The 13211-nt window shown below is 41.4% G+C and overlaps 1 protein-coding gene across 1 annotated transcript in view; it reads right to left on the bottom strand.

Annotated features, from left to right (window-relative positions):
• Nucleotides 1-9237, bottom strand: part of LOC126266609 (cytochrome P450 4C1-like) — a 104253-nt gene extending 95016 nt beyond the window's left edge. Inside the window, exon 1 of the mRNA XM_049970947.1 lies at nt 9144-9237. The gene's annotated coding sequence lies outside the window, so the exon portion shown is untranslated. The remainder of the gene's footprint in view (nt 1-9143) is intronic.
• Nucleotides 9238-13211: the final 3974 nt, after the last annotated feature.

Genomic DNA, 13211 nt, shown 5'->3' with positions numbered 1-13211 from the left:
AACTGGATGTTTGTAGAGCCTTCTTCAGAAATGCCTGCTTCATTATACACACATCCAAAAACGTTTTGCTTCACCTCGGTTCCGAGAGTTCCGCAACCTGTAAAGAAAACTGGAACAGAGATCAGCATAAACATCATTTACGCCCTTTTTTATTGCCCATGAAAACCACACATTGCATGTCGTACCACCATGCAGCGAGACCTTCAGAGGTGGTGGCCCAGACTGCTGTACACACCAGTACCTCTAATTCCCAGTAGCACGTCCTTTTGCATTGATGCATGCCTGTTTTCGTCGTAGCATACTATCCACACGTTCATCAAGGCACTGTTGGTCCAGATTGTCCCACTCCTCAACGGCGATTGGGTGTAGATCCCTCAGAGTGGTTGGTGGGTCACGTCGTCCATAAACAGTCCTTATCAATCTATCCCAGGCATGTTCGATAGGGTTCATGTCTGGAGAACAAGCTGGCCACTCTAGTCGAGCGATGTCGTTATCCTGAAGGAAGTCATTCACATGATGTGCACGATGGGGGCGCGAATTGTCGTCCATGAAAACGAATGCCTCGCCAATATGATGTCCATATGGTTGCACTGTCGGCCTGAGGATGGCATTCGCGTATCGTACAGCCGTTACGACGCCTTCTATGACCATCAGTGGCGTACGTCGGCCCCACATAATGCCACCCCAAAACAGCAGGGAACCTCCACATCGCTGCACTCGCTGGACAGTGCGTCTAAGGCGTGCAGCCTGACCGAGTTGCCTGCAAACACGTCTTCGACGATTGTCTGGTTGAAGACACTCGTGGTTGCAAAGATGGACCTCGCCATGGACGTCGGGAGTGAAGTTGCGCATCATGCAGCCTATTGTACACAGTTTGAGTCGTAACACGACGTCCTGTGGTTGCACGAGAAACATTATTCAACGTGGTGGCGTTGCTGTCAGGGTTCCTCCGAGCCATAATCCATAGGAAGCGCTCATCCATTGCAGTAGTAGGCCTTGGGTGACCTGAGCGAGGCATGTCATCGATAGTTCCTATCTCTCTGTATCTTCTCCATGTCAGAACAACATCGCTTTGGTTTACTCTGAGACGACTGGACACTTCCATTATTCAGAGCCCTTCCTGGCACAAAGTAAAAATTAGGACCCGATCGAACCACGGTATTGACCATCTAGGCATGGTTGAACTATAGACAACACGAGCAGTGTACCCCATTCCTGATGGAATGATTGAAACTGATGGCTGTCGGTCCCCCACCGCCTAATAGGTGCTGCTCATGCATAGTTATTTACATCTTTGGACGGGTTTAGTGACTTCTCTGAACAATCAAAGGGGCTGTGTATGTTATACAATATGCGCAGTCAACGTCTATCTTCAGGAGTTCTGGGAACTGGAGTGATTCAAAACTTTTTTTGATGTGTGTCGATAACTGCATTATCTGCAAAAATCTAAGGTCACTGTTATTATTGTCTTGAATGTTTTTAATATAAAGCATGAACAGTAAGGGTTCTAACGCACCCCCATGGGTCGCACGTGAAAATGCTTCTTCATCTGTTGATAACACTTCATCCAAGATAACATGCTGCGTTCTTCCTAACAAGAAACATCAACACAGTAAGAAATTTCGCTTGACACCCCATACGATTACACTTTAGATAAAAAGCGTAGGTGTGGTACTGAGTCGAGTGCTTGTCTCAAATGAAAACATATTGCATCTACTTGACTGCCTTGATCGACGGATCCAAGATGTCGCGTGTGAAAAGTGCTGGTTGGATTTCGCATGACCGAAGTAAGCGGAATTCATGCTAGTTGGTTGCTAGTTGGTACGGAGAAGGTCATTCAAGTTGAGATACCTCGTTGCGTACTCCAGAACTTCAAACGACACTAACTTTCATCCTGTACCAGATAGTGGTTATTTTAGTCTTTCAGGTCACCTCTTTGTGAGGTGACTGAAATCACGTCATTTGTATTCAGCTAAGTCATTACAGTTAATTGAATGTTAATAGTTACAGTTTGGTGTCCAAAACAATGCCAAAACAACCAACTCTCGTGATTATAAAGAAAATTTTATTATGTAGTGGAAATTACTTTGAGACTGTGGTGTACCACACCAGATGCCTCATTTCGTTGAAAGTTTTTAACAAAAATATTAATCTGGGTTCGAGTAACTTTTTATCGGTTTTACTCGGTTAGCAAGTGAACATTTTCACTGGCCGTGTGGCCATTTTAAAACGTACGACTCAGAGGAATATTACTGGTTCTATAGTCACTGCTTCCGTCTGATGGATAGACTCAGTAACGAGGGACAATAAATACGTGTACAAAAAGAATAATTGCCAACTATGCGGATACAGAGGTCGGTAAGCTAACAAATTTTGCTCATTCCCATTCACCGATGTCTTGTTGTTGTTGTGGTCTTCAGTCCTGAGACTGGTTTGATGCAGCTCTCCATGCTACTCTATCCTGTGCAAGCTTCTTCATCTCCCAGTAACTACCACAACCTACATTCTTCTGAATCTGCTTAGTGTATTCATCTCTTGGTCTCCCTCTACGATTTTTGCCTTCCACGCTGCCCTCCAATACTAAATACCGATGTCTTATGAATTAATATTTTGGTTACATCCTCTCTTAGGTAAATGTATTCTTTTCACAAAAGAAATTAATTACAATTACGTGTAGGATTCTCATACGTACATCACGCAGGCATCCCTTTAAGCAACTGGAAATATTAACCACAGCCTGACTTAATGAAATTTGTATAGACAATCAAGCAGAATGTGAGAGTAACAGATGTATTCACAAGCACAACGCATGATGGTTAATGACGTGCATTGTCCTTCAATGATTCTGACTGCCACAGAAAGGGGTGAAATATGCAACTATAAGTAAAACTCTCTATCATTCCACCCATGGGTAGATAGTAGAAGTGTTGTCAAACATGGATTAAATATATTTCTCTTTAACAACTACTTCTATACTATAAACAAATTTTTGAGTTTTAATAATTAGTCAGTTTTTACAGAGAGGACTGTAAATGGCCAGCATGTAGCATCATAACGTTCATCGTGATATGGTATTCGGAACAACTAACTAATTAACCACCTGTTGAACAATTAGAAATAGACTTGCAAGGGCGGGCTAATGAAACTCTAGCGACAATTCCAAATAATTTTGTGTTGTTATTCTTTGAGTTTGCGCTTGCGAATCAAAATATTTGTTGAAAAAATGTCATTGTTTCATTGTTGTGATAAAAAGTAGTGTTATAAACAAAAGTGAAATTCTACTACCTCTGCATCTCTTTTCCGTGGGTCTATAAATCACTCTAACACGTGAATGAAGGGATTTGTTTCAATTTAATGAATGCTATGTTTCACTACACCCTGCACTAAGATGAGAATTCCTTTCTCGTATGAAGTATAGTAAGATTATATCGTTATATGCGTTTCCCTGGACGGTTAACTGTCTAGTGTTTCCTCAGACCCTTTCTTCTTGAAATTTTGTAAGCTCCGCTAGTTATTGTGTCGCTTTCTTGCAATAACTATCAGTCCGAGTTATTTAACATTTCATGGGTTAAGGGGGGTAGGACGTCAAACGGGCCGACTTGGAGCAGGAAAAGGCATCACAGGACATTTTAATTTCCAGTGTTTATAATTTTACAAATAAATTTATAAAACTTTGTTAGCAACACCAGGAAGGATTCAGAATTCACACTCATTGCAGTGGAAGTTCGAAAACATAACAAAATAAATGTTTTTACGTGCGAAATTTCATCATTTTTTCACTTACTAATGGCTGCGTTTGTTGCTATAGGTACATTTTTCTTCATAAGTTAGAGAGATTCTACGATGAATTTTGCACAGCATACATACCATACTCACAGGTGTATGAAACTCTAGAATTTATTTAATTTTTGAAAAAACGAATGAATTGCTATATTTTAAACTTTATGTTTAGAAAAAACACAAATTTATAGTTAATTACCTCAATTTTTACCACAGTTTTTAATAGATTTGGAAAATTCTAGAGTTTCATACACCTTTTAGTACGGTTTGTATGCTGTGCAAAGTTCATCGAAGAATCTCTCTTACTTATGAAGAAAAGTGTACCTATAGCATCAAATACTGCCATTAGTAAGTGAAAAAATGATGAAATTTCACGAGTAAAAAAAATAATTTCGTTATGTTTTCGAACCTCCACTCCTATGAGTGTGAATTCTGAATCCTTCCTCGTCATGCTGTTGAAGTTTTATGAATTTATTTGTAACAGTATAGACACTGGAAATTAAAATGTCCTGTGATGCCTCTCCTGCTCCAAGTCGGTCCGTTTGACGTCCTACCCCCTTAATGGAATCTGTGGCCATTTGAGTCTTTCTAGTTTGTATATGGACGAAGAAGCTGTGTGTTTAGCCCGATTACGGTCTGACATACGTGATCAGTGTTACTTAATAAATAGAGCAATTGTTTTATAAGCGCATATGGAAGAACACACTGTCTTGATTTATCCTTTAACCTGCTCTTGCCTCGCAAATCCATCATCAGACAATTGATCGAGGATGGACTGCTAAGCGCAAAGCCGCTGGACAAGATAGACTGTAAAACATCCATAGTTCGTATTTTTGTTCGCCATTTTCGAAATCTACGAAGCAATGGCAGAAGAATGCACTACCGTACTTCATAAACAACATCTGTAGAAAAACTGCAGCTTTGCTCAGAGGCACCTAATAGGTGTCACTTAATTCACTTCTCTAGCTTGCGTGCCCACGGTTGTACTTGCTTCGTGTTGCGTTCTGCGGTGAGTGTGTACGCGTATGTCTGTAGTGAAGTGTCGTGTTTGTGTTGCCAAGATTAACGTAAACACCCGACAGACGCATCATTCAACAGGGTAACAAGCCTCACTTCTGCGGAGAGTTTTCGAGTTGGTGTACAATTTGGTGATTAGAAACTCTTCCGCCCTTTCCTGAAAAATACGGGCAACAAAAGTTTACCGCACCGTCTACCTTCGGGTCGAGTGCTATAGCGAAAGCGCGCGCTAGTGAACTCAGCTAAGATACGGAGTGTGACCACTTACTATTACTCCCACATACGTATAGGGGATGAATAATTCCCGTTCTGTTCTTTACCCTTCAGTCAAAGGCTAGTACACTTACATATTCCTCAAAAAGAGCTCGCTGTACCATTTCCTATTTGAGAACAAGATTCCAGTCTTTGTATAAGATTTAAAGCATAACAAGGTATGACTTTATTTCCGTTTTCTGTAGATTCTATCATTCTGTCTAACGTAAAAGGTTCAAGAAGGAAGAAAAGAAATATTTCACGTAATCATAGATCCACTCTTATTCAGAAAGAAACTTCAATCCTTATTAAGTCCACAGAAATCCCTGTTCAGATTACTGCTTAACCAGTGCTTCGACACAATAGGATGAATGAAACCACTATTCGTCGATTGCACTTATCATTGAACGCACTCGCCACAAACGTTTCTGTATAAATTGAGCATCGGATGTGCTGAGACACAACCGAAACCAAACTCTTCAATTTCCCAATAAGCAAAAGATTAAAATTACCTCATCAAAACAAAAGCAGTTAGCTCAAAATAGTTCCTGATGATCTCCATGAAATAGGTACGTGGTAGCGTTCACAGTCCTGTGTGATATGATTTTAAATTTGTGCCCTCCCTCTTAGGAATGGAGATCAAGTGATCATCCTCAAGTCACAGATTACGTTACATCGACTTTAAGGACGATTTGACGCGAAAGAATCTACCTTAAACACAATATAATGTTGATCCATGACTTGAAGATACTTGTTTAACCGAAACTGGTTATCCAGAAACTAATATTCATTGCAGCAGAGTTCGGTGATTCCATACGACATTCTACCGATGAAGTAACAGCTCTGATCCTAGCTAAGATGACGTACGTTATTACATTGAGGGAATACAGTGGAAGACTGATTAGATATTCAGAGTAGGGGTCTGACACAAATGTAGTACAAGTAAATGGTAATACACTACTGGCCATTAAAATTGCCACACCAAGAAGAAATGCAGATCATAAACGGGTATTCATTGGACAAATATATTATACAAGAACTGAGATGTGATTACATTTTCATGCAATTTGGGTGCATAGATCCTGAGAAATCAGTACCTCTGGCCGTAATAACGGCCTTGATACGCCTGGGCATTTAGTCAAACAGAGCTTGGATGGCGTGTACAGGTACAGCTGCCCACAAAGCTTCAACACAATACCACAGTTCATCAAGAGTAGTGACTGGCGTATTGTGACGAGCCAGTTGCTCGGCCACCATTTTGACCAGACGTTTTCAGTTGGTGATGGATCTGGAGAATGTGCTGGCCACGGCAGCAGTCGCAAACATTTTCTGTATTCAGAAAGGCCCGTACAGGACCTGCAACATGCGGTCGTCCTTTACCGTGCTGAAATGTGGGGTTTCGCAAGGATCGAATGAAGGGTAGAGCCACGGGGCGTAACACATCTGAAATATAACGTCCACTGTTCGAAGTGCAGTCAGTGCGAACAAGAGGTGACCGAGACGTGTAACCAATGGCACCTCATACCACCACGCCGGGTGATACGCCAGTATGGCGATGACGAATACACGCTTCCAATGTGCGTTCACTGCGATGACGCCAAACACGGATGCGACTATCAAGACGCTGTAAACAGAACCTAGATTCATCCGAAAAAAATGACGTTTTGCCATTCGTGCACCAAGGTTCGTCGTTGAGTACACCATTGCAGGCACTCCTGTCTTCTGATGCACCGTCAAGGGTCTCCGAGCTGATAGTCCGTGCTGCTGCAAACGTCGTCGAACTGTTTGTGCCGGCCTCTGTTGGCTGAGCGGTTCTAGGTGCTTCAGTGTGGAACCGCGGGACCGCTACGTTCGCAGGTTCGAATCCTGCCTCGGGCATGGATGTGTGTGATGTCCTTGGGTTAGTTAGGTTTAAGTAGTTCTAAGTTCTAGAGGACTGATGACCTGAGATGTTAAGTCCCATAGTGCTCAGACCCATTTGCACCATTTTTTTTAACTGTTCGTGCGTATGGATGTAGTCTTGCAAAGGTCCCCATCTGTTGACTCAGGGATCGAGACGTGGCTGCACGATCCGTTGCAGCCATGCGGATAAGACGCCTGTCATCTCGACTGCTACTGATACGAGGACGTTGGTATCCAGCACGGCGTTCCGTATTACCTTCCTGAACCCACCGATTCCATATTCAGCTAACAGTCATTGGATCTCGACCAACGCGAGCAGCAGTGTCGCGATACGATAAACCGCAATCCGATCTTAATCAAAGTCGGAAACGTGATGGTACGCATTTCTCCTCGTTACACGAGGCATCACAACAACGTTTGACCAGGCAACGCCGGTCAACTGCTGTTTGTGTATGAGAAATCGGCTGGAAACTTTCCTTATGTCAACACGTTGTAGGTGTCGCCACTGGCGCCAAGCTTGTGTGAATGCTCTGAAAAGCTGATAATTTGCATATGACAGCATCTTCTTCCTGTCGGTTAAATTTCACGTATGTAGCACGTCATCTTCGTGGTGTAGCAATTTTAATGGCTGGTAGTGTAATAATAACAATAATAAACATCTCTGTCATTTCACTATTCAGTTCTGTATTGTATTGTTCTTTCTTTATTTCTTTTCTGGAAAACTTTAGACTAAATCTCTGCAATGGATAATACCAACTTGTTGTCCTGTCTCTGAGGTCAACGTCTGACTTATAATGGGAGATGCTGTCTCGATTTTTCTGGCAAACAAATGAGGAGATTCAGCACATAAATGGAAACCATACATGGTCGTCATGGTCCTGATATCAGCTGACAGTGTGTGTAAAGTTACATTAAGAAATAATGTGTGCAAAGTGTGTGCAGTTATGAAATTGAGATATAAATGAACAGTTAAGCGCTAGATTTTTTAATTATTAAATAACTTGTTTGCAAAACATTATTTTACGCTACGCTTAAAACCGAATGTGGTTGTGCTGTTTTAAACTGTCTGGTCTTGTATTTGGGAGTATGGAGGTTCCAATCTCCATTCACCCATTCCGATTTAATTATTCTGTGGTTTCCCTAAATTACTTCAAATGAACTGCGGGATGCTTACTACTCTGTGGCCACGGCCGATTACCAGTCCCATCCTTATCAATCCGGACCTATAGGTGTGTGAATGCCTGTCTGTACAGTGTGTAACAGGTATAAGTCCAGATATATTTATTTGTTAATGTGTTCACACATCAGTAGTTTGGTTGTTTTTCTTGTGTCGAATAGTCTTCCCATAAATATATCATAAACTTTACGACCTGATGTTTTCTGCACGGTAATACTGCACCACCAAGTGGACTACATTCGTCAGTGTAGAGTGAATTTTTTGCATCAATGTTTCCACGCTTCAGCACCTGACCAGCTGCCCAAAGGAAAATAAGAATTAAAGGCATGCTCTTGCCACATATACTTGGAGGTCCTACCCAACCTAAAAACATACGACTAGTAATAATTACAACTAGTGCTCAGAGCCATTTGAACCTTTTTTTTTTTTTTTTTTTTTTTTTTTGCAAATGACGTAAATATTGATGTAATGTTCTTCAGTACACCGTCCTCAGCTACCATTAGAAACATCTACACTTATACCCGTTACATCCTGTATAAGTTATGAACTTTTTGTTCCTAAACTGTAATACCACCACATGTCCAGTGAAAGTGATCCACGGTCGAGTAAAACTACTACTGCTACTACTACTACTCTTGCTACTACATAGGCGGCCGCGGTGGCCGAGCGGTTCTAGGCGCTTCAGTCCGGAACCGCGCTGCTGCTACGCTCGCAAGTTCGAATCCTGCCTGGGCCATGGATGTGTGTGATGTCCTTAGGTTAGTTAGGTTTAAGTAGTTCTAAGTCTAGGGAAATGATGACCTCAGATGTTACGCCCCATAGTGCTTGGAGCCATTTGAACGATTTGAGCTACTGCATAACACACTCGGAGATTTTCCATCAAAAGGGAGGTTTCCCTACAATTACGACTGGTGAAAGCAATTTCGAATGCTGTATGGCTGGTAGTCGTAACTCATGAGAGCGCGGAGAATATTCAAATGAAGAGACAGATAAAGAAAGAGAGCCCATTACTCACGTGTTTGGCGACCGGCAGAGACGCAAGCAGTCGTCCGTGTGTGTTACTCTAGCAGAAGACGTGCTTCTTGTAACAGGCGCGTCCTCCACGAGATAAGGTAGACCTAATGGGGCCACTGGACTCCCCCACACGGGCACTCCACTTGCAACGTCAACTGGCAGGTGTTATCGAGATATCATTTGGAGTACTTTCGAAAGAAGGAAGAAGGGCAGATTACAGTTTAATGTCCCACCGACATCATAACTGGGGCATCTCCAGAAAGGACGAGGAGGGGGAACCATCTTAGCATCCCTCTCAACCGATTTAGAATCAAACTACAGGAAAACACAAATCAAGATACTCAAGAGAGCACTGAATTCCAGTCCTCCAGTTTACGACTGTAGCCTTTTAACCATCGTGGCACTAAGCGTAGTTAGCTCGTTTAAAATACTCCTCTCAGAAAACAGCGTACTCTGAGCGCATCAGTAAGATTTTCAGGTGGTTTCACACCTTCACTCAGCACGTGAACAGTGGGACCTGTATGCAATCACCTGCTCTTTCTGGCACCAAACACGGGCAGGCACTCAATAATTAAATGACAACTCTGAACATTTACGAGGGGAAGGCCTCAGACTAGGCCAACCGATCAGGCTCATATTTGGCAGCTCTGTTGTATACAGCCTAAAAGAATGGCAAAAGACTTTGGCTCATCACTCCCTATTACGCGTAATCAGTTCAAAATCGAGAGGCGCGATAAACAAATGGAAATGAGCATTTTTCATTATCATAAACTGAGGTAAAAAAATGGCTTTGAGCACTATGGGATTTAACATCTAAGGTCATCAGTCCCCTAGAACTTAGAACTACTTAAACCTTAACTAACCTAAGGACAGCACACACAAGCATGCCCGAGGCAGGGTTTGAACCTGCGACCGTAGGAGTCGCGCGGTTCCAGACTGAAGAACCTAGAACCGCTCAACCACCGCGGCCGGCCACTGAGGTGACATAAGTCTTGGGATAATAATATGCACATATACACACAAGGTATGAAAGGCTAGTAGACTGTTGGATATGTTCAAAAATGTGTGTGAAGTCTTATGGGGCTTAACTGTTAAGGTCATCAGTCCCTAAGCTTCTACACTAATTAACTTAAATTATCCTAAGGACAAACACACACACCCATGCCCGAGGGAGGACTCGAACCTCCGCCGGGATCAGCCGCACAGTCCTTGACTGCAGCGCCTTAGTCCGCTCAGCTAATCCCGCGCGGCTCTTGGATATGTCATTTGTACTTAGGTGATTCATGTGAAAATATTTCTGATGTGATTATGGTCGCACGACGTGAATTAACAGACTTTCAACGTGGAGTGGTAGCTGCAGCCAGACGCATGGGACATTCCATTTCGGAAATCGTTAGAGAATTCAATATTCACTGTGCCAAGAGTGTGTAGAGAATATCAAATTTCAGCCATTACCGCTCACCTCTGACAACGCAGTGGCCGACGGCCTTCACTTAACTTCGTTTGCGTATAATTGCCAGTGCTAAGAGACAGGCAATGCTGCCTGAAATAACCGCAGAAATCAATGTGGGAGGCACGACGAACGTATTCGTTAAGAGTGTGCGTTGGCGTTAATAGGTTATGACAGCAGACGACCGACGCGAGTGCCTTTGCTAACAACACGACATCACCTGCAGCGCCTCTCTTGAGCTCGTGACCATATCGGCTGAACACTAGACGAGTGAAAAACCGTGGCGGGGGCAGATGAGTCCCGATTTGAGTTTGTAAGAGCTGATGGTAGGGTTCGAGTGTAGCGCACACTCTACGTAGCGATGGACCCAAGTTGTCAACAAGGCACTGTGCAAGCTGGTGGTGGGTCCATAACGGTGTCGACTGTGTTTACATGGAATGGACTGAGTCCTCTGATCCAACTGAACCGATCTTTGACTGGTTCGGCTACCTAGGGACAATTTCCAGCCATTTCCATGGACTTCATACACCTCTCACGTCAAACAGTCGCTCCTAATAAACCATGCGGTAGCAGTTATAACATTTCGGCGCCTCCACCAAATTATAACATCCCAGCTTCCTCAACCAAATTATAACGTCCCAGGACTTTCTGCACCAAATTATAACATTTCATCTCCTCAACACCAAATTAAAAAGTTGCATTAGGAGGTGTCTGCTTCGTGCAAAAGGTCTTGAGTTCATATTGACGACAACAAGTAATTCTTTATTACAGACGTTTATTTACAAACAGAACTGACAGACTTCACAGACTCAACAACTGACTATCCGAGCTAACCGCACTGCATATCCGAACTGAACTGGCAACTGACAACTCCTAGGTGTATTAATATCTTTCCAAACAATGAGAGTCTTTGACAATGTTTTGTTTACAATATGATAGCAATTCACGACTTAAAACTAAATTAGACATTACAGAATTTTAGTACAGATTAAAGTAAGTAAAAGGATCAGTACATATAAATTCTTACAAGCATAATTTCCAAATAGATTTTATAACATTTTTCTACCAGCTTCTGGATAACCTTCACCAGATTTGTACCGATGTTTCCAGAAATATCTTGACATTTGATTCTGGATATTTCTTGAGTGATTTAGAACAACTATCTATATGTAAAATGATTTAAATCGTGTTTCAAAACGCAAACAAATCTTTTTAGCAATATTTCTTGATACAAATCGTCTTTCGAAATTAGATTATGAAACAGTTTTCACAAGTTTTCGTATTTTTGCGATCATAATATAGAATTTCTCCATAGAAAGTTCCAGAAGTGTGCATTAAACGATCATTCACAGACTTTCTCTTTAGCTGGTGAGTTTTTAAAAGTATCTATTCCATATTATACGAAATAATTTAGCTCAAAACTGATAATTTATGCAATTAATCAGAGCTACAGCAAACAGTGAGTCTTTCTTTTACAAAATGAAATATAATTACAAAATTGAATGAAAATAGGTTACTAACACTAATATATATTTACATTAATTCTATTTTTGTTCTTTCTGTGCAAAATGTCCTAATATTGACACAGTACAATATTTAAACATCACCAAAGTTTCCCTTTACATTTTGCATATCTGTATCGACATCCCCTAAAAGACTACAGTATCGAATACTTCAATATGTCCCAATATGTCCTGTAATGTTACACAGTGAACAACATCACTCTATCTCGCTCCGTTTACCACATTCAGCTCTGCTCCGAGAAGCTCCATCGCATCCTGTTTTGCAAACCTTAGCAAATACTTTTGATTCCTAAGTACATTCTGCTAACGGGAAAGTGTTTCCGTGATTTCAGTAACATTTTTATTTGTGTGTGAATACTTACTTACATCAACTTGTAACCAATAACAAAAACGCATTCAATAAATATTTGTTTGTAAAGAACTGTCCTCGATCCGATGTATCAGCCTGTCTAAAAGCAGAACTATTCTTTCAATCTGTTTTGCCTTGGACAAATTTGGCTTCAGACTGGTATCAACTTTATGCAAATAACATAACTACAAATCGTTTTAAAAGGTTGGTTTAATTTAAAGACACTGAAGAATAATAACTTCTTACCTTTACAAAGAGAGCGGTGCAAATTTCGGTGACAAGCGTTGACATACTTTGATTAGATATTTAGATCAGATACATCAACCTCGTAAAAGAATCTCCAGTTGCCAGAAAGCGCAAAGTTATTTGCCATTTTCACTGTGCTAGATATAGCACGTCTACGATTCGTGTTGTCTGGCTCGATCACACTCAACATATGTTCAAAGTCTTCGAAAGACATTCCATAAAATTTTTCGAACTCTCCACTGTTGTCTACAAGCTGTTCACTAAAAAGGTCATCTCCACCGTACAGTTCCCTACTCTTTAGCACCGGTGTTACACAGCGACGACGGGTGTTTGCTCTTCTTCTTTAACTGACGGTACAGAGCAATAAATGCGGCACTTACATTGTAAGACGTGTATATGTCTATTGTCTGTTGTCAAACCACAATTTATTAAAGATGTTTATATTTTATTAATAGGATTAAGTAGGAATAATTAATATTTTTCATTTTGGAAATAATTGTG

Source organism: Schistocerca gregaria, chromosome 4, assembly GCF_023897955.1.
Source record: "Schistocerca gregaria isolate iqSchGreg1 chromosome 4, iqSchGreg1.2, whole genome shotgun sequence".
Taxonomy (NCBI): Eukaryota; Metazoa; Arthropoda; class Insecta; order Orthoptera; family Acrididae; genus Schistocerca; species Schistocerca gregaria.
This window is presented reverse-complemented; position numbering and strand designations above follow the sequence as displayed.